Below are 21,089 nucleotides of genomic sequence, written 5' to 3'. Positions count from 1 at the left end.
CTCAGTGCATCATGGGAACCCCCCAGCAGTCTAAGTCTATAGCAGCATAACTAAGGGATGGTTCAGGGTCACCTGATCCAGCCCTAACTATAAGCTTTAGCAAAAAGGAAAGTTTTAAGCCTAATCTTAAAAGTAGAGAGGGTGTCTGTCTCCCTGATCCGAATTGGGAGCTGGTTCCACAGGAGAGGAGCCTGAAAGCTGAAGGCTCTGCCTCCCATTCTACTCTTACAAACCCTAGGAACTACAAGTAAGCCTGCAGTCTGAGAGCGAAGCGCTATATTGGGGTGATATGGTACTATGAGGTCCCTAAGATAAGATGGGACCTGATTATTCAAAATCTTATAAGTAAGAAGAAGAATTTTAAATTCTATTCTAGAATTAACAGGAAGCCAATGAAGAGAGGCCAATATGGGTGAGATATGCTCTCTCCTTCTAGTCCCCGTTAGTACTCTAGCTGCAGCATTTTGAATTAACTGAAGGCTTTTCAGGGAACTTTTAGGACAACCTGATAATAATGAATTACAATAGTCCAGCGTAGAGGAAATAAATGCATGAATTAGGTTTTCAGCATCACTCTGAGACAAGACCTTTCTAATTTTAGAGATATTGCGTAAATGCAAAAAAGCAGTCCTACATATTTGTTTAATATGGGCTTTGAATGACATATCCTGATCAAAAATGACTCCAAGATTTCTCACAGTATTACTAGAGGTCAGGGTAATGCCATCCAGAGTAAGGATCTGGTTAGACACCATGTTTCTAAGATTTGTGGGGCCAAGTACAATAACTTCAGTTTTATCTGAGTTTAAAAGCAGGAAATTAGAGGTCATCCATGTCTTTATGTCTGTAAGACAATCCTGCAGTTTAGCTAATTGGTGTGTGTCCTCTGGCTTCATGGATAGATAAAGCTGGGTATCATCTGCGTAACAATGAAAATTTAAGCAATGCCGTCTAATAATACTGCCTAAGGGAAGCATGTATAAAGTGAATAAAATTGGTCCTAGCACAGAACCTTGTGGAACTCCATAATTAACCTTAGTCTGTGAAGAAGATTCCCCATTTACATGAACAAATTGTAATCTATTAGATAAATATGATTCAAACCACTGCAGCGCAGTGCCTTTAATACCTATGGCATGCTCTAATCTCTGTAATAAAATTTTATGGTCAACAGTATCAAAAGCAGCACTGAGGTCTAACAGAACAAGCACAGAGATGAGTCCACTGTCTGAGGCCATAAGAAGATCATTTGTAGCCTTCACTAATGCTGTTTCTGTACTATGATGAATTCTAAAACCTGAATGAAACTCTTCAAATAGACCATTCCTCTGCAGATGATCAGTTAGCTGTTTTAAAACTACCCTTTCAAGAATTTTTGAGAGAAAAGGAAGGTTGGAGATTGGCCTATAATTAGCTAAGATAGCTGGGTCAAGTGATGGCTTTTTAAGTAATGGTTTAATTACTGCCACCTTAAAAGCCTGTGGTACATAGCCAACTAATAAAGATAGATTGATCATATTTAAGATCGAAGCATTAAATAATGGTAGGGCTTCCTTGAGCAGCCTGGTAGGAATGGGGTCTAATAGACATGTTGATGGTTTGGATGAAGTAACTAATGAAAATAACTCAGACAGAACAATCTGAGACAAAGAGTCTAACCAAATATCGGCATCACTGAAAGTAGCCAAAGATAACGATACGTCTTTGGGATGGTTATGAGTAATTTTTTCTCTAATAGTTAAAATTTTATTAGCAAAAAAAGTCATATAGTCATTACTAGTTAAAGTTAAAGGAATACTCAGCTCAATAGAGCTCTGACTCTGTCAGCCTGGCTACAGTGCTGAAAAGAAACCTGGGGTTGTTCTTATTTTCTTCAATTAGTGATGAGTAGTAAGATGTCCTAGCTTTATGGAGGGCTTTTTTTATAGAGCAACAGACTCTTTTTCCAGGCTAAGTGAAGATCTTCTAAATTAGTGAGACGCCATTTCCTCTCCAACTTACGGGTTATCTGCTTTAAGCTGCGGGTTTGTGAGTTATACCACGGAGTCAGGCACTTGTGATTTAAAGCTCTCTTTTTCAGAGGAGCTACAGCATCCAAAGTTGTCTTCAATGAGGATGTAAAACTATTGACGAGATACTCTATCTCACTTACAGAGTTTAGGTAGCTACTCTGCACTGTGTTGGTATATGGCATTAGAGAACATAAAGAAGGAATCATATCCTTAAACCTAGTTACAGCGCTTTCTGAAAGACTTCTAGTGTAATGAAACTTATTCCCCACTGCTGGGTAGTCCATCACAGTAAATGTAAATGTTATTAAGAAATGATCAGACAGAAGGGAGTTTTCAGGGAATACTGTTAAGTCTTCAATTTCCATACCATAAGTCAGAACAAGATCTAAGATATGATTAAAGTGGTGGGTGGACTCATTTACATTTTGAGCAAAGCCAATTGAGTCTAATAATAGATTAAATGGAGTGTTGAGGCTGTCATTCTCAGCATCTGTGTGGATGTTAAAATCGCCCACTATAATAATCTTATATGAGCTAAGCACTAAGTCAGACAAAAGGTCTGAAAATTCACAGAGAAACTCACAGTAACGACCAGGAGGACCAATCAATCAATCAATCAATCAATTTTTTTATATAGCGCCAAATCACAACAAACAGTTGCCCCAAGGCGCTTTATATTGTAAGGCAAGGCCATACAATAATTATGTAAAACCCCAACGGTCAAAACGACCCCCTGTGAGCAAGCACTTGGCTACAGTGGGAAGGAAAAACTCCCTTTTAACAGGAAGAAACCTCCAGCAGAACCAGGCTCAGGGAGGGGCAGTCTTCTGCTGGGACTGGTTGGGGCTGAGGGAGAGAACCAGGAAAAAGACATGCTGTGGAGGGGAGCAGAGATCGATCACTAATGATTAAATGCAGAGTGGTGCATACAGAGCAAAAAGAGAAAGAAACAGTGCATCATGGGAACCCCCCAGCAGTCTACGTCTATAGCAGCATAACTAAGGGATGGTCCAGGGTCACCTGATCAAGCCCTAACTATAAGCTTTAGCAAAAAGGAAAGTTTTAAGCCTAATCTTAAAAGTAGAGAGGGTGTCTGTCTCCCTGATCTGAATTGGGAGCTGGTTCCACAAGAGAGGAGCCTGAAAGCTGAAGGCTCTGCCTCCCATTCTACTCTTACAAACCCTAGGAACTACAAGTAAGCCTGCAGTCTGAGAGCGAAGCGCTCTATTGGGGTGATATGGTACTACGAGGTCCCTAAGATAAGATGGGACCTGATTATTCAAAACCTTATAAGTAAGAAGAAGAATTTTAAATTCTATTCTAGAATTAACAGGAAGCCAATGAAGAGAGGCCAATATGGGTGAGATATGCTCTCTCCTTCTAGTCCCCGTCAGTACTCTAGCTGCAGCATTTTGAATTAACTGAAGGCTTTTTAGGGAACTTTTAGGACAACCTGATAATAATGAATTACAATAGTCCAGCCTAGAGGAAATAAATGCATGAATTAGTTTTTCAGCATCACTCTGAGACAAGACCTTTCTGATTTTAGAGATATTGCGTAAATGCAAAAAAGCAGTCCTACATATTTGTTTAATATGCACTTTGAATGACATATCCTGATCAAAAATGACTCCAAGATTTCTCACAGTATTACTAGAGGTCAGGGTAATGCCATCCAGAGTAAGGATCTGGTTAGACACCATGTTTCTAAGATTTGTGGGGCCAAGTACAATAACTTCAGTTTTATCTGAGTTTAAAAGCAGGAAATTAGAGGTCATCCACGTCTTTATGTCTGTAAGACAATCCTGCAGTTTAGCTAATTGGTGTGTGTCCTCTGGCTTCATGGATAGATAAAGCTGGGTATCATCTGCATAACAATGAAAATTTAAGCAATACCGTCTAATAATACTGCCTAAGGGAAGCATGTATAAAGTGAATAAAATTGGTCCTAACAGAACCTTGTGGAACTCCATAATTAACTTTAGTCTGTGAAGAAGATTCCCCATTTACATGAACAAATTGTAATCTATTAGACAAATATGATTCAAACCACCGCAGCGCAGTGCCTTTAATACCTATGGCATGCTCTAATCTCTGTAATAAAATTTTATGGTCAACAGTATCAAAAGCAGCACTGAGGTCTAACAGAACAAGCACAGAGATGAGTCCACTGTCCGAGGCCATAAGAAGATCATTTGTAACCTTCACTAATGCTGTTTCTGTACTATGATGAATTCTAAAACCTGACTGAAACTCTTCAAATAGACCATTCCTCTGCAGATGATCAGTTAGCTGTTTTACAACTACCCTTTCAAGAATTTGTGAGAGAAAAGGAAGGTTGGAGATTGGCCTATAATTAGCTAAGATAGCTGGGTCAAGTGATGGCTTTTTAAGTAATGGTTTAATTACTGCCACCTTAAAAACCTGTGGTACATAGCCAACTAACAAAGATAGATTGATCATATTTAAGATCGAAGCATTAAATAATGGTAGGGCTTCGATGAGCAGCCTGGTAGGAATGGGGTCTAATAAACATGTTGATGGTTTGGATGAAGTAACTAATGAAAATAACTCAGACAGAACAATCGGAGAGAAAGAGTCTAACCAAATACCGGCATCACTGAAAGCAGCCAAAGATAACGATACGTCTTTGGGATGGTTATGAGTAATTTTTTCTCTAATAATTAAAATTTTGTTAGCAAAGAAAGTCATGAAGTCATTACTAGTTAAAGTTAATGGAATACTCAGCTCAATAGAGCTCTGACTCTTTGTCAGCCTGGCTACAGTGCTGAAAAGAAACCTGGGGTTGTTCTTATTTTCTTCAATTAGTGATGAGTAGAAAGATGTCCTAGCTTTATGGAGGGCATTTTTATAGAGCAACAGACTCTTTTTCCAGGCTAAGTGAAGATCTTCTAAATTAGTGAGACGCCATTTCCTCTCCAACTTACGGGTTATCTGCTTTAAGCTACGAGTTTGTGAGTTATACCACGGAGTCAGACACTTCTGATTTAAAGCTCTCTTTTCAGAGGAGCTACAGCATCCAAAGTTGTCTTCAATGAGGATGTAAAACTATTGACGAGATACTCTATCTCCCTTACAGAGTTTAGGTAGCTACTCTGCACTGTGTTGGTATATGGCATTAGAGAACATAAAGAAGGAATCATATCCTTAAACCTAGTTACAGCGCTTTCTGAAAGACTTCTAGTGTAATGAAACTTATTCCCCACTGCTGGGTAGTCCATCAGAGTAAATGTAAATGTTATTAAGAAATGATCGACAGAAGGGAGTTTTCAGGGAATACTGTTAAGTCTTCTATTTCCATACCATAAGTCAGAACAAGATCTAAGATATGATTAAAGTGGTGGGTGGACTCATTTACTTTTTGAGCAAAGCCAATAGAGTCTAATAATAGATTAAATGCAGTGTTGAGGCTGTCATTCTCAGCATCTGTGTGGATGTTAAAATCGCCCACTATAATTATCTTATCTGAGCTAAGCACTAAGTCAGACAAAAGGTCTGAAAATTCACAGAGAAACTCACAGTAACGACCAGGTGGACGATAGATAATAACAAATAAAACTGGTTTTTGGGACATCCAATTTGGATGGACAAGACTAAGAGACAAGCTTTCAAATGAATTAAAGCTCTGTCTGGGTTTTTGATTAATTAATAAGCTGGGATGGAAGATTGCTGCTAATCCTCCGCCCCGGCCCGTGCTACGAGCATTCTGACAGTTAGTGTGACTCGGGGGTGTTGACTCATTTAAACTAACATATTCATCCTGCTGTAACCAGGTTTCTGTTAGGCAGAATAAATCAATATGTTGATCAATTATTATATCATTTACCAACAGGGACTTAGAAGAGAGAGACCTAATGTTTAATAGACCACATTTAACTGTTTTAGTCTGTGGTGCAGTTGAAGGTGCTATATTATTTTTTCTTTTTGAATTTTTATGCTTAAATAGATTTTTGCTGGTTATTGGTAGTCTGGGAGCAGGCACCGTCTCTACGGGGATGGGGTAATGAGGGGATGGCAGGGGGAGAGAAGCTGCAGAGAGGTGTGTAAGACTACAACTCTGCTTCCTGGTCCCAACCCTGGATAGTCACGGTTTGGAGGATTTAAGAAAATTGGCCAGATTTCTAGAAATGAGAGCTGCTCCATCCAAAGTGGGATGGATGCCGTCTCTCCTAACAAGACCAGGTTTTCCCCAGAAGCTTTGCCAATTATCTATGAAGCCCACCTCATTTTTTGGACACCACTCAGACAGCCAGCAATTCAAGGAGAACATGCGGCTAAACATGTCACTCCCGGTCCAGAGAAAACTACAGAGTCCGACATTGTTTTTGCAAAGTTACACACCGATTTAATGTTAATTTTAGTGACCTCCGATTGGCGTAACCGGGTGTCATTACTGCCGACGTGAATTACAATCTTACCAAATTTACGCTTAGCCTTAGCCAGCAGTTTCAAATTTCCTTCAATGTCGCCTGCTCTGGCCCCCGGAAGACAATTGACTATGGTTGCTGGTGTCGCAAACTTCACATTTCTCAAAACAGAGTCGCCAATAACCAGAGTTTGATCCTCGGCGGGTGTGTCGTCGAGTGGGGAAAAACGGTTAGAGATGAGAACGGGTTGGCGGTGTACACGGGGCTTCTGTTTAGGGCTACGCTTCCTCCTCACAGTCACCCAGTCGGCCTGCTTTCCCGGCTGCTCGGGATCTGCCAGGGGGTAACTAACGGTGGCTAAGCTACCTTGGTCCGCACCGACTACAGGGGCCTGGCTAGCTGTAGAATTTTCCACGGTGTGGAGCCGAGTCTCCAATTCACCCAGCCTGGCCTCCAAAGCTACGAATAAGCTACACTTATTACAAGTACCATTACTGCTAAAGGAGGCCGAGGAATAACTAAACATTTCACACCCAGAGCAGAAAAGTGCGGGAGAGACAGGAGAAGCCGCCATGCTAAATCGGCTAAGAGCTAGTAGCTACGCTAAGCTAGCGGATTCCTAAAAACACGTAAAGTGAATAATGTGTAAATAATTTAGAGGTGATTCAGCAGAAGGAGTGCTTTAGTTAAGGCACGTAAAGATTACACTGGGAAACAAATTGTAATCTAGATAACTAGATCAATCTAACTGCGCAGATTAAACAGCTAACAGATACAGAAAAACACCGCTGTGCTCCGGAACAGGAAGTGATACAATACCGCAGTGAGAGCCAACCACCAGTAGAGGCCATAGATAACAACAAATAAAACTGGTTTTTGGGACTTCCAATTTGGATGGACAAGACTAAGAGTCAAGCTTTTAAATGAATTAAAGCTCTGTCTGGGTTTTTGATTAATTAATAAGCTGGAATGGAAGATTGCTGCTAATCCTCCGCCTCGGCCCGTGCTATGAGCATTCTGGCAGTTAGTGTGACTCGGGGGTGTTGACTCATTTAAACTAACATATTCATCCTGCTGTAAGCAGGTTTCTGTAAGACAGAATAAATCAATATGTTGATCAATTATTATATCATTTACTAACAGGGACTTAGAAGAGAGAGACCTAATGTTTAATAGACCACATTTAACTGTTTTAATCTGTGGTGCAGTTGAAGGTGCTATATTATTTTTTCTTTTTGAATTTTTATGCTTAAATAGATTTTTGCTGGTTATTGGTGGTCTGGAAGCAGGCACCGTCTCTACGGGGATGGGGTAATGAGGGGATGGCAGGGGGAGAGAAGCTGCAGAGAGGTGTGTAAGACTACAACTCTGCTTCCTGGTCCCAACCCTGGATAGTCACGGTTTGGAGGATTTAAGAAAATTGGCCAGATTTCTAGAAATGAGAGCTGCTCCATTCAAAGTGGGATGGATGCCGTCTCTCCTAACAAGACCAGGTTTTCCCCAGAAGCTTTGCCAATTATCTATGAAGCCCACCTCATTTTTTGGACACCACTCAGACAGCCAGCAATTCAAGGAGAACATGCGGCTAAACGTGTCACTCCCGGTCCGATTGGGGTGGGGCCCAGAGAAAACTACAGAGTCCGACATTGTTTTTGCAAAGTTACACACCGATTCAATGTTAATTTTAGTGACCTCCGATTGGCTTAACCGGGTGTCATTACTGCCGACGTGAATTACAATCTTACCAAATTTACACTTAGCCTTAGCCAGCAGTTTCAAATTTCCTTCAATGTCGCCTGCTCTGGCCCCCGGAAGACAATTGACTATGGTTGCTGGTGTCGCTAACTTCACATTTCTCAAAACAGAGTCGCCAATAACCAGAGTTTGATCCTCGGCGGGTGTGTCGCCGAGTGGGGAAAAACGGTTAGAAATGTGAACGGGTTGGCGGTGTACACGGGGCTTCTGTTTAGGGCTACGCTTCCTCCTCACAGTCACCCAGTCGGCCTGCTTTCCCGGCTGCTCGGGATCTGCCAGAGGGAAACTAACACTTCACAACACTTCACGTTTTTCACATTTTGTTTTGTTACAGCCTTATTCCAAAATGGAGTAAATTCATTTTTTCCCCTCAAAATTCTACACACAATTCCCCATAATGACAATGTGGAAAAAACATTTTTTTTTTTTTTTTGTTTTTTAGATTTTTGTGAATTTATTTAAAATAAAAAACTAAGAAATCACATGTACGTAAGTACTCAGAGCCTTTGCCATGATGATCAAAACTGAGTTCAGGTGCTGTTCCCACTGATCATCTTTGAGATGTTTCTACAGCTTAATTGGAGTCCACCTGGGGGAAATTCAGTTGACTGGACATGACTTGAACAAGTGTGTACCTGTTTACATATAAGGTTCCACAGTTAACAGTGCATGTCAGAGCATGAACCAAGCATGAAGTCAAAGGAACTGTCTGTAGACCTCTCATACAGTATTATCTTGAGGCACAAATCTGGGGAAGGGTACAGAAACATTTCTGTTGCTTTGAAGGTCCCAATGAGCTCAGTGGCCTCCATCATCTGTAAATGAAGGAAGTTCGGATCCACCAGGACTCTTCCTTGAGCTGGCCACCCGTCTAAACTGAGTGATTGGAGGAGAATGGCCTTAGTCAGGGAGGTGACCAAGAACCTGATGGTCACTCCGTCAGAGTGCCAGCATTCCTCTATGGATAGAGGAGAACCTTCCAGGACAACGATCTCTGCAGCAATCCACCAATCAGCAATCGCCAACAGTACAGTGGCCAGACAGAAGTCACTCCTTAGTAAAAGGCACATGGCAGCCCACCTGGAGTTTGCCAAATGGCACCTGAAGGGCTCTCAGACCATGAGAAACAAAATTCTGGTGTAATGAGACAAAGATTGAACTCTCTGGTGTGAATGCCAGGTGTCATGTTCGGAAGAAACCAGGCACCATCCCTACAGTGAAGCATGATGGTGGCAGCATCATGCTGTGGGGATGTTTATCAGTGGCAGGAACTGGGAGACTAATCAGGATTGAGGGAAAGATGAATGCAGCAATGTACAGAGACATCCTGGATGAAAACCTGTTTCAGAGCGCTCTTGACCTCAGACTGGGTTGACAGTTCATCTTTCAGCAGGACAATGACCCTAAGTACACAGCCAAAGGAGTAGCTTAGGACAACTCTGTGAATGTCCTTGAGTGGTCCAGCCAGAGCCCAGACCTGAATCTGATTGAATATCTCTGAAGAGATCTGAAAAGGACTGTGCACCAACACTCCCCATCCAACCTGATGGAGCTTGAGAGGTGCTGCAAAGAGGAATGGACAAAACTAACGATAGGTGCGCCAGCTGGTGGAATCATATTCAAGAAGACCTGAGGCTGTAATTGCTGCCAAAGGTGCATCAACAAAGTACTGAGCAAAGCGTGTGAATACTTATGTACAGGTGATTTCTTATGGCCCTTTCACACATAACATGAAGTTCAATCAATCAATCAATCAATTTTTTTTATATAGCGCCAAATCACAACAAACAGTTGCCCCAAGGCGCTTTATATTGTAAGGCAAGGCCATACAATAATTATGTAAAACCCCAACGGTCAAAACGACCCCCTGTGAGCAAGCACTTGGCTACAGTGGGAAGGAAAAACTCCCTTTTAACAGGAAGAAACCTCCAGCAGAACCAGGCTCAGGGAGGGGCAGTCTTCTGCTGGGACTGGTTGGGGCTGAGGGAGAGAACCAGGAAAAAGACATGCTGTGGAGGGGAGCAGAGATCGATCACTAATGATTAAATGCAGAGTGGTGCATACAGAGCAAAAAGAGAAAGAAACAGTGCATCATGGGAACCCCCCAGCAGTCTACGTCTATAGCAGCATAACTAAGGGATGGTTCAGGGTCACCTGATCCAGCCCTAACTATAAGCTTTAGCAAAAAGGAAAGTTTTAAGCCTAATCTTAAAAGTAGAGAGGGTGTCTGTCTCCCTGATCTGAATTGGGAGCTGGTTCCACAGGAGAGGAGCCTGAAAGCTGAAGGCTCTGCCTCCCATTCTACTCTTACAAACCCTAGGAACTACAAGTAAGCCTGCAGTCTGAGAGCGAAGCGCTCTATTGGGGTGATATGGTACTACGAGGTCCCTAAGATAAGATGGGACCTGATTATTCAAAACCTTATAAGTAAGAAGAAGAATTTTAAATTCTATTCTAGAATTAACAGGAAGCCAATGAAGAGAGGCCAATATGGGTGAGATATGCTCTCTCCTTCTAGTCCCCGTCAGTACTCTAGCTGCAGCATTTTGAATTAACTGAAGGCTTTTTAGGGAACTTTTAGGACAACCTGATAATAATGAATTACAATAGTCCAGCCTAGAGGAAATAAATGCATGAATTAGTTTTTCAGCATCACTCTGAGACAAGACCTTTCTGATTTTAGAGATATTGCGTAAATGCAAAAAAGCAGTCCTACATATTTGTTTAATATGCGCTTTGAATGACATATCCTGATCAAAAATGACTCCAAGATTTCTCACAGTATTACTAGAGGTCAGGGTAATGCCATCCACAGTAAGGATCTGGTTAGACACCATGTTTCTAAGATTTGTGGGGCCAAGTACAATAACTTCAGTTTTATCTGAGTTTAAAAGCAGGAAATTAGAGGTCATCCATGTCTTTATGTCTGTAAGACAATCCTGCAGTTTAGCTAATTGGTGTGTGTTGTCTGGCTTCATGGATAGATAAAGCTGGGTATCATCTGCGTAACAATGAAAATTTAAGCAATACCGTCTAATAATACTGCCTAAGGGAAGCATATATAAAGTGAATAAAATTGGTCCTAGCACAGAACCTTGTGGAACTCCATAATTAACTTTAGTCTGTGAAGAAGATTCCCCATTTACATGAACAAATTGTAATCTATTAGACAAATATGATTCAAACCACCGCAGCGCAGTGCCTTTAATACCTATGGCATGCTCTAATCTCTGTAATAAAATTTTATGGTCAACAGTATCAAAAGCAGCACTGAGGTCTAACAGAACAAGCACAGAGATGAGTCCACTGTCCGAGGCCATAAGAAGATCATTTGTAACCTTCACTAATGCTGTTTCTGTACTATGATGAATTCTAAAACCTGACTGAAACTCTTCAAATAGACCATTCCTCTGCAGATGATCAGTTAGCTGTTTTACAACTACCCTTTCAAGAATTTTTGAGAGAAAAGGAAGGTTGGAGATTGGCCTATAATTAGCTAAGATAACTGGGTCAAGTGATGGCTTTTTAAGTAATGGTTTAATTACTGCCACCTTAAAAGCCTGTGGTACATAGCCAACTAACAAAGATAGATTGATCATATTTAAGATCGAAGCATTAAATAATGGTAGGGCTTCCTTGAGCAGCCTGGTAGGAATGGGGTCTAATAAACATGTTGATGGTTTGGATGAAGTAACTAATGAAAATAACTCAGACAGAACAATCGGAGAGAAAGAGTCTAACCAAATACCGGCATCACTGAAAGCAGCCAAAGATAACGATACGTCTGTGGGATGGTTATGAGTAATTTTTTCTCTAATAGTTAAAATTTTGTTAGCAAAGAAAGTCATGAACTCATTACTAGTTAAAGTTAATGGAATACTCAGCTCAATAGAGCTCTGACTCTTTGTCAGCCTGGCTACAGTGCTGAAAAGAAACCTGGGGTTGTTCTTATTTTCTTCAATTAGTGATGAGTAGAAAGATGTCCTAGCTTTACGGAGGGCTTTTTTATAGAGCAACAGACTCTTTTTCCAGGCTAAGTGAAGATCTTCTAAATTAGTGAGACGCCATTTCCTCTCCAACTTACGGGTTATCTGCTTTAAGCTACGAGTTTGAGAGTTATACCATGGAGTCAGACACTTCTGATTTAAAGCTCTCTTTTTCAGAGGAGCTACAGCATCCAAAGCTGTCTTCAATGAGGATGTAAAACTATTGACGAGATACTCTATCTCACTTACAGAGTTTAGGTAGCTACTCTGCACTGTGTTGGTATATGGCATTAGAGAACATAAAGAAGGAATCATATCCTTAAACCTAGTTACAGCGCTTTCTGAAAGACTTCTAGTGTAATGAAACTTATTCCCTACTGCTGGGTAGTCCATCAGAGTAAATGTAAATGTTATTAAAAAATGATCAGACAGAAGGGAGTTTTCAGGGAATACTGTTAAGTCTTCTATTTCCATACCATAAGTCAGAACAAGATCTAAGATATGATTAAAGTGGTGGGTGGACTCATTTACTTTTTGAGCAAAGCCAATAGAGTCTAATAATAGATTAAATGCAGTGTTGAGGCTGTCATTCTCAGCATCTGTGTGGATGTTAAAATCGCCCACTATAATTATCTTATCTGAGCTAAGCACTAAGTCAGACAAAAGGTCTGAAAATTCACAGAGAAACTCACAGTAACGACCAGGTGGACGATAGATAATAACAAATAAAACTGGTTTTTGGGACTTCCAATTTGGATGGACAAGACTAAGAGACAAGCTTTCAAATGAATTAAAGCTCTGTCTGGGTTTTTGATTAATTAATAAGCTGGAATGGAAGATTGCTGCTAATCCACCGCCCCGGCCCGTGCTACGAGCATTCTGACAGTTAGTGTGACTCGGGGGTGTTGACTCATTTAAACTAACATATTCATCCTGCTGTAACCAGGTTTCTGTTAGGCAGAATAAATCAATATGTTGATCAATTATTATATCATTTACCAACAGGGACTTAGAAGAGAGAGACCTAATGTTTAATAGACCACATTTAACTGTTTTAGTCTGTGGTGCAGTTGAAGGTGCTATATTATTTTTTCTTTTTGAATTTTTATGCTTAAATAGATTTTTGCTGGTTATTGGTAGTCTGGGAGCAGGCACCGTCTCTACGGGGATGGGGTAATGAGGGGATGGCAGGGGGAGAGAAGCTGCAGAGAGGTGTGTAAGACTACAACTCTGCTTCCTGGTCCCAACCCTGGATAGTCACGGTTTGGAGGATTTAAGAAAATTAGCCAGATTTCTAGAAATGAGAGCTGCCCCATCCAAAGTGGGATGGATGCCGTCTCTCCTAACAAGACCAGGTTTTCCCCAGAAGCTTTGCCAATTATCTATGAAGCCCACCTCATTTTTTGGACACCACTCAGACAGCCAGCAATTCAAGGAGAACATGCGGCTAAACATGTCACTCCCGGTCCGATTGGGGAGGGGCCCAGAGAAAACTACAGAGTCCGACATTGTTTTTGCAAAGTTACACACCGATTTAATGTTAATTTTAGTGACCTCCGATTGGCGTAACCGGGTGTCATTACTGCCGACGTGAATTACAATCTTACCAAATTTACGCTTAGCCTTAACCAGCAGTTTCAAATTTCCTTCAATGTCGCCTGCTCTGGCCCCCGGAAGACAATTGACTATGGTTGCTGGTGTCGCTAACTTCACATTTCTCAAAACAGAGTCGCCAATAACCAGAGTTTGATCCTCGGCGGGTGTGTCGTCGAGTGGGGAAAAACGGTTAGAGATGTGAACGGGTTGGCGGTGTACACGGGGCTTCTGTTTAGGGCTACGCTTCCTCCTCACAGTCACCCAGTCAGCCTGCTTTCCCGGCTGCTCGGGATCTGCCAGGGGGGAACTAACGGCGGCTAAGCTACCTTGGTCCGCACCGACTACAGGGGCCTGGCTAGCTGTAGAATTTTCCACGGTGCGGAGCCGAGTCTCCAATTCGCCCAGCCTGGCCTCCAAAGCTACGAATAAGCTACACTTATTACAAGTACCATTACTGCTAAAGGAGGCCGAGGAATAACTAAACATTTCACACCCAGAGCAGAAAAGTGCGGGAGAGACAGGAGAAGCCGCCATGCTAAATCGGCTAAGAGCTAGTAGCTACGCTAAGCTAGCGGATTCCTAAAAACACGCAAAGTGAATAATGTGTAAATAATTTAGAGGTGATTCAGCAGAAGGAGTGCTTTAGTTAAGGCACGTAAAGATTACACTGGGAAACAAATCGTAATCTAGATAACTAGATCAATCTAACTGCGCAGATTAAACAGCTAACAGATACAGAAAAACACCGCTGTGCTCCGGAACAGGAAGTGATACAATACCGCAGTGAGAGCCAACCACCAAGTTGGGCGAAAGAAGCAAGAACGGGCCGAAAAGAGCGAAAAAATAAAACGGCGAAAAATTCCACCTGCTGTTGAGAGGGATACACAGTTGCACAGGCGTGAATGATCCGGGACGACGGTTTCGTGCATGCACACAAGAGCGTGCACGAACAGCGCAAGGACATACATCGCACTCAGACAGCAGCAACAGCGATTACATGCTGGACATATTATGGTGCAACTTTGACTACAGCTCATCGCCATGTATGCTGAGACATGGTTGGAGTGATCCAGTTTGTTTTGATTTTTCCCCATGTCGTCATTGTTTGCAGACACGCGTACAGCACCATGTCTTGCACATGGGTGATTGAAGCACACCGGCAGAACACCAGCTTTGTGTTGCGCTGACGCTATGGTCAGCTGCGATGTGGAGCGGTGCAAGGACCATAATTGGCCATGGGCAGTGGTCAGGCCCCTCCCTGCATGATTCTGAATGTCATCCAACCCATGACGTGATTACATGTCAATCATGGTCCCCAGACGACAAACGCATAACTGTCGTACGCGTGTGACCATGTCAGTCAATACATGATCAACAGGTGACACGCTCACCTTCCCATTGCAGCAATGCACTCACATAGATGGGCTCATGGCTCCAGCCTGTGGGGCAATTGAGGTGGCCACACTGATTTTTATGTGAGGCTGTCAGTCAGACTGGGACATGACAGACGGACTGTGCACGTTGCAATCGTGTGTCACAAGGTGTGCCTGTCTGTTCGGCTTGCGTGCTGGCACTGTGACATAGCTGGGCTGGGTTATTTGCATTTCTGTTGTCGTGGTGTGGGTTTGTGATATTCCATGGTGTTCCACAGCCTTCAGCTGTGCCATTATGGACATGACAGCCAACCGCGTGATTTGCGGTCAGCAAATCACGCACATCACTGCACTGCACCCACTGTCTGCAACCTCAGCCGCACCACGACTATTGGCTCGTGGGGGGACTGACACACTCACATGCCATTTGTGTTGCCGGGGGGTGGGGTGGCGGCACACTCACACAATTGTGTGGCTCGGTATCACACTCGGGTTGCACTTAGAAAATGTGAGGTCATTTGCACAGCCAGCTCGAAAGTGGTCGCCTGCTATCTACTTTCGTGCTGGCAGCGCGAATGGCCTCGATTTTTCTAAGTGCCCCACGAGTGGTGTTGGACGTTGGATGCACATGGACTCCAGCCGACTCTGGCCGAGAGTGGGTCGACTGGCCATTCATCCACCATTCGACAGCATTCGGGCCGCTGGTGTGAAGCCTGCCTCAATCGTGCCATTCAGCCACAGTTCGATGTGTCCAATGAGTTCACGCAGCTCCTCGGCCATGGCACGATATGTCCGACCTGAGTATGACATGCCGTGCGAATGCTGAGAACACAATCAGATGGCAGTGCAACCTCATCTTGCCCGCCATTCGAATGGGTTTCTGGCATGAGCTGCATCCAAATATAGAGTGCATGTGCCGTGCCCGAATGGATGTGGCGACTGCTGTATGAGGCGTTCCGAGTGGGGCTCCGATTTCCCACGAGTGCAATTCAAATCCTCCTCCATGCATCATTCTGCCTCAATCGTGTTATGTGTGAAGGGGCCCTTAGTTTTTTATTTTTAATAAATAAAAGGCTGTAACATAACAATATGTGGAAAAAGTGAAGTGCTGTGAATACTTTCCAGATGGACAGTAAGTATTTGAACAATGACACAATGTGTAATTTTTTCCTCTGTACACTACTACAACAGAGTTGAAATAATAATTAAAAAAAAAAATCAACATGTGCTTGAAGTGAAGCGTTTCAGTTTGCATGAGCCATTCAGGATTTACAGCTATTCTTATAACTAGTCCCTTCACTAGAGAGGGAATTTAACACAGAGAGATGTACACACACCCAGAATATTAAATCTAGGCTGGGGTTTCCCATGTGCCTTTTGGCAAACTGCAGCTGAAATTTTGAAATCGGTGCCTGTTCCACTTCACCATGAAGCTGTAAAACTGTTGACGCAACAGGCAAACGATGCACTGTTCAGTTTCTCCAATTATAGGCATAGAAGCCGATAACTACTTCAGAGCTGGCAAGGGTGTTTTGGTGGCTTCCCTCACTTGTCTCCTTTTTGCACAATCACTTCCGATTGCTTACTTCACACAGATTTCATGTCATTTTCATTTTATTGGTTTATTTGACAGGGGCAGTGCATATTAATGAATGCACAATTGTTTATATATATATATATATATATATATACATACATACATACATACATATACACACACACACATACACACACAGGGCACACAATTTAACGTAAATACGCCAGATTTAGCACAATGCTAATTTCCATCTGTAGTCCCCAGACATAAAATAACACAGAGCATTTAACAAGCATAACAAAACATTTATCGAACAGTACCATTGCGTATTATTCAATTACTGATGTAAATAAAGTCCAAGACATAGACATATTCAGTGACTTGGAAAGATCCATGTATCCATCCCCTGACATGTCCAAAATAAATAAATAAATAAAAAGTCCATAAAAGCGATAATTTGTATAAACAATAATTTTTCTTAAAAAGAAGACCTGAAAATTCAGCTACAATTTGCCAGAAGGAACATCTGAGATGCAAGCCTGTATTTGATGTTTTGGTGGAAGAAAATCTTTCTCTGCTCCACTTCATCATGAAGCTGTATAACAGGTGATACAATAATGCAGGGGTGGCCAAGTTCGGTCCTCCAGAGCCACATTCCTGACACTCTTAGTTGTCTCCCTGCTCCAACACACCTGAATCCAATGAAAGGCTCATTAAAAGTCTGCTAACGAGTCTTTCATTGGATTCAGGTGTGTTGGAGGAGTCTTTCATTGGATTCAGGTGTATTGGAGCAGGGAGACAACTAAGAGTGTGAGGAATGTGGCTCTGGAGGACCGAACCTGGCCACCCCTGCAATAATGCAAGACATGCACTGTGCACGATTTCTCCAATCACAACCACAAAACCCTATAACTTCTGGGTTGTCTGAGTGTCTTGGTGGCTTTCCTCACTCTTCTCCGTCTTGCACAGTCACTGTTTCTGAGAACTGTGTGCTTCATACAGATTTACCATACAGCCCCATACTGTTTGTATTTCTTCATAATTGATGTAAATAAAGTCCAAGCCATATTCAGTGGTTTAGAAATGTTCATGTATCCATCCCCTGAAACATGAAAACTGATTATTTACAGATATTATACCACAAGGGTAGAGATTTGATTTCAGTTTTAGTTTAAGGAAGATAATTTTAGAATTTTTTTTATACTGAGAAACACAATTTATGTTTTGTATTTGAAATGACATAAACAAATTAAAATGTGCAAAATACCAAGGAGCCAAACACTGAAAATGTAATTCTTCAATCTTTTATGTACTTTATAAAACCCTTTGAAAAGGGTTTGAAAACTAACCATCTACTGTACACTACAAGCACATCTTGAATGTTTCATTTCATCACCACTGTGGTGGTGTACCAAAGCAACATTACAAGAAAACTGTGTCTGTGTCCAAATACTTATGGACATGACTGTGCGTCACTGTCATCATAACATGGGACAGGAGAGTGGACAGCTGCTCCAGGAGGGCTGACAGGTGCACACAATGAGTATCAGAGAATGAGGACAGAGGACTTAAATCTGTCTTTGAAATGCTGTACTCATATAAGTACTGCCAGCACTTTGCAAACAGAAGATGATTAACTGTGTGAAACGTCTCAGCGTGTTAAGGCATGTTGATCCCCGGGCGCCTAAAGGCGACTTCTGCTCCTAACTGGCAATTAGGATGGGTTAAATGCAGTAAACACATTTCATTGTGCAGGGAACATGTTCCTTTGTGCATATGACAATAAAATTCTTTTGAATCCTTTGAATCCTTGAATGTTGAGCATGCACATGGTGGCTTAGCAGTAGACGTGATCACTGATTTGTTGGTGGTCAGATGTGCGGCACTCAGCTCTGATGACAGTGCTGACTGCTGGAACATTTGCTTTAGCTCTGTTTCATAGGTAGAAACTGCTGCTTTTGAAACGGGGGAAGACAATAGGGTGAGGTCAAGTACGAATCAGACTCCTTTTTATTTTATGGATATAGTGGACTTCTTTTGGAAAGGAAAACACACAGAGGAAAAAAAAAAAAAAGCGGGGCTAAACACAAACTCAAAGGCAGTGATATTGAGACATGAGGGCTAAACACAATAACAAAGGAGGAGGCATCATATTAAGCTGCAAACAAACGCATACACTCTCTTACATCTTACATCACCTTTTATCTAAAGAACACAATAAGTTGAAGGCATCACGTGATTCATGGTGCCATCTTGGGGCCAAAATAGCATTCACTGTTAATCTGTCTGCATGTAAATCCAGCTATTTTATTTATTTAGTTATTTGCTGAAAATGCCAGGTTGTTGTGTATTTGGAGGCACAAAAAGACACAACAAGGGGTTCAAGATGTATAGATTCCCTTGAGGTCTGAACAGAAGAAAAATTTGGGAAAATAAAGTCAACCATGTGGGATGGAAGTGACTTTATCATCAAAGTTTTGAGAGGTAAATTCATTGTTCAGTCTCATGTACAGTAAAACTCACCTAAACCATCATCGTATAAACCAGATGTTTTTGTACGGTTTTCCGTGTAAAAAACAATGTATATAATGGATTTTGTTTAACGGATTTTCGCTCACATCAGACAAAAAGTCCTTTCCAATCGCAATGTATTTCCATTAAAAGCCCTCGGATGTAACCAGACAGATCAGTCTAGACGTGCACAGTAATAGGAGGTACAAAATTAAAGTTCTGTGCTCTGACACTCGCTGATTCAAGTAAAGTGGGACTGGAGTCATTTCCCTGATTAAAAGCCCAATCGTTTATTTTTTTCAAACTGTGCTCAGACTCGGACCCGCAGAATGGACATGCACCTGTTAAATCAGACACAGCAAAAGGCTGTGATTTGACACTTTTCTGCTTTCACTCTTTCCTCTCATATTTTAATAGTTTTTGCAGTGCGCACGCTGATTACAAATGGAACAGAAAAGTCTGCAAATTTACAACACGGAGTCGGAAAAAGAGAAATTGTACACCTTACCTTTGAATTGGAAGTGATGATTGTAGAAAGAAAAGCATGTTGAGGGACAAATTAGTCCAGAATAAAGCATAATCCAATGTTCAGCAAGGCAAACAATAGCTTTAGCTAGCTAATGCTAGATAAGTAAGCTGTAACCTAAAACAATTTTGGAAACTAGCAAACATTATCACTCATCCGTAGACACTCAGAACCTCTGATCTTAGAAAATAAAGTGCCTTAAACAAGCTAAACAGGTCTTTACATGAATCTACTACAGTATTATTTGACTTGTGTCCCACACACTGGGTTTAGAGGGTTCTTCCTTAGGGGACGTTTTTCCTAAAGGCCCGGTCCCACTGACGTTTAGGATGATTTGCGTATGAATTGCGCACAGAATTGGTTCATATTCGCTAAACATCCGCAATATCCGTGAGCTGCACAAAATTTTGGCTGTGGATGACATTCACCTTACATACTCAATACATACTCAATCTATGAGCTGTATATCCGCTAATATCCGCAACTGACGGGGTATTCCGGCTTGGCAGCAGACTGGGACAGTGTGTAAAATGGATATATTGCGTGCCTATCATGTCCACATCACAAACTAAAATAAGATGTAGCAACTGCATAGAGAGTGGCCACAAATAAAGCTGTTGTATTATGTCAGCTTTGCATCTGATTTGTGGACAATTTGCGAATGCACAACAAACACACCACGTAAACCCAAAGTACCATGGCAGACATCGACATACCTGCCAGTCAGTGCCAGTCCGGCTGTGGAAACGTACAGATGTAGTTATGGGTCCCCAAAAACGTCATTCAACAACATAAAGGCGCACTGATACGAGCATGTTTAGCTTCACACAGCAGCACGACCTGTGTCCTGACGATCCCACCTACTGTGTTCACAGCTGGACGCCGTTCTTTGTTCTACCAGCTGCGACGCGTTCTGCGCTGGACGCTGCGTATATAAAATAATTATTTTGTGGCGGATTAATTATGTTTTCTGCAAATTCGTCGTTCAAAACAGCTCTAATCACTTCCTGAATCACAGAGGAGGCTGCAGTCCAAGCTGTTCGCACACGCACGCGCGCCTAACAAGATGCAAAAAGCATTTTGAGCCGTCTAAAAAGGTAATTATTTGACTTGTTTACATTGTCAAGGCTTGATAAAACAGTTGCGTGTGTTTTCCTCTTGTGTGTAGCTGTTACAGTATTTATTTCCATGTTTATAACAGATTTAACTTCTTGTTCTAATCGTTCAGACAAGCTGCGCTCTGATGGGATCTGCTGACGTCACCACTCGCCCTGTTCACTGATTGTTTACTCCAATCAGCTTGTCCAAGTCCAGCAATTGCTCCAGAGTCTGTGGTTTTGGTGTAAACAGTGATGCCGAAAGGCCCGAGTACACTTCATTTATGACCGCAATGCAGATGCCGTGC

The 21,089-nt window shown here is 41.9% G+C and overlaps 1 protein-coding gene across 12 annotated transcripts in view; it reads right to left on the bottom strand.

Moving 5' to 3' along the window:
- Positions 1–21,089, bottom strand: part of cacna1da (calcium channel, voltage-dependent, L type, alpha 1D subunit, a) — a 274,993-nt gene that overhangs the window by 89,419 nt on the left and 164,485 nt on the right. The gene's annotated exons all lie outside the window — the stretch shown is intronic.

Source organism: Thalassophryne amazonica, chromosome 3 (assembly GCF_902500255.1).
Source record: "Thalassophryne amazonica chromosome 3, fThaAma1.1, whole genome shotgun sequence".
NCBI lineage: Eukaryota > Metazoa > Chordata > Actinopteri > Batrachoidiformes > Batrachoididae > Thalassophryne > Thalassophryne amazonica.
The sequence above is the reverse complement of the archived record's forward strand: the minus strand, read 5'-3'. Positions and strand labels throughout refer to the sequence as shown.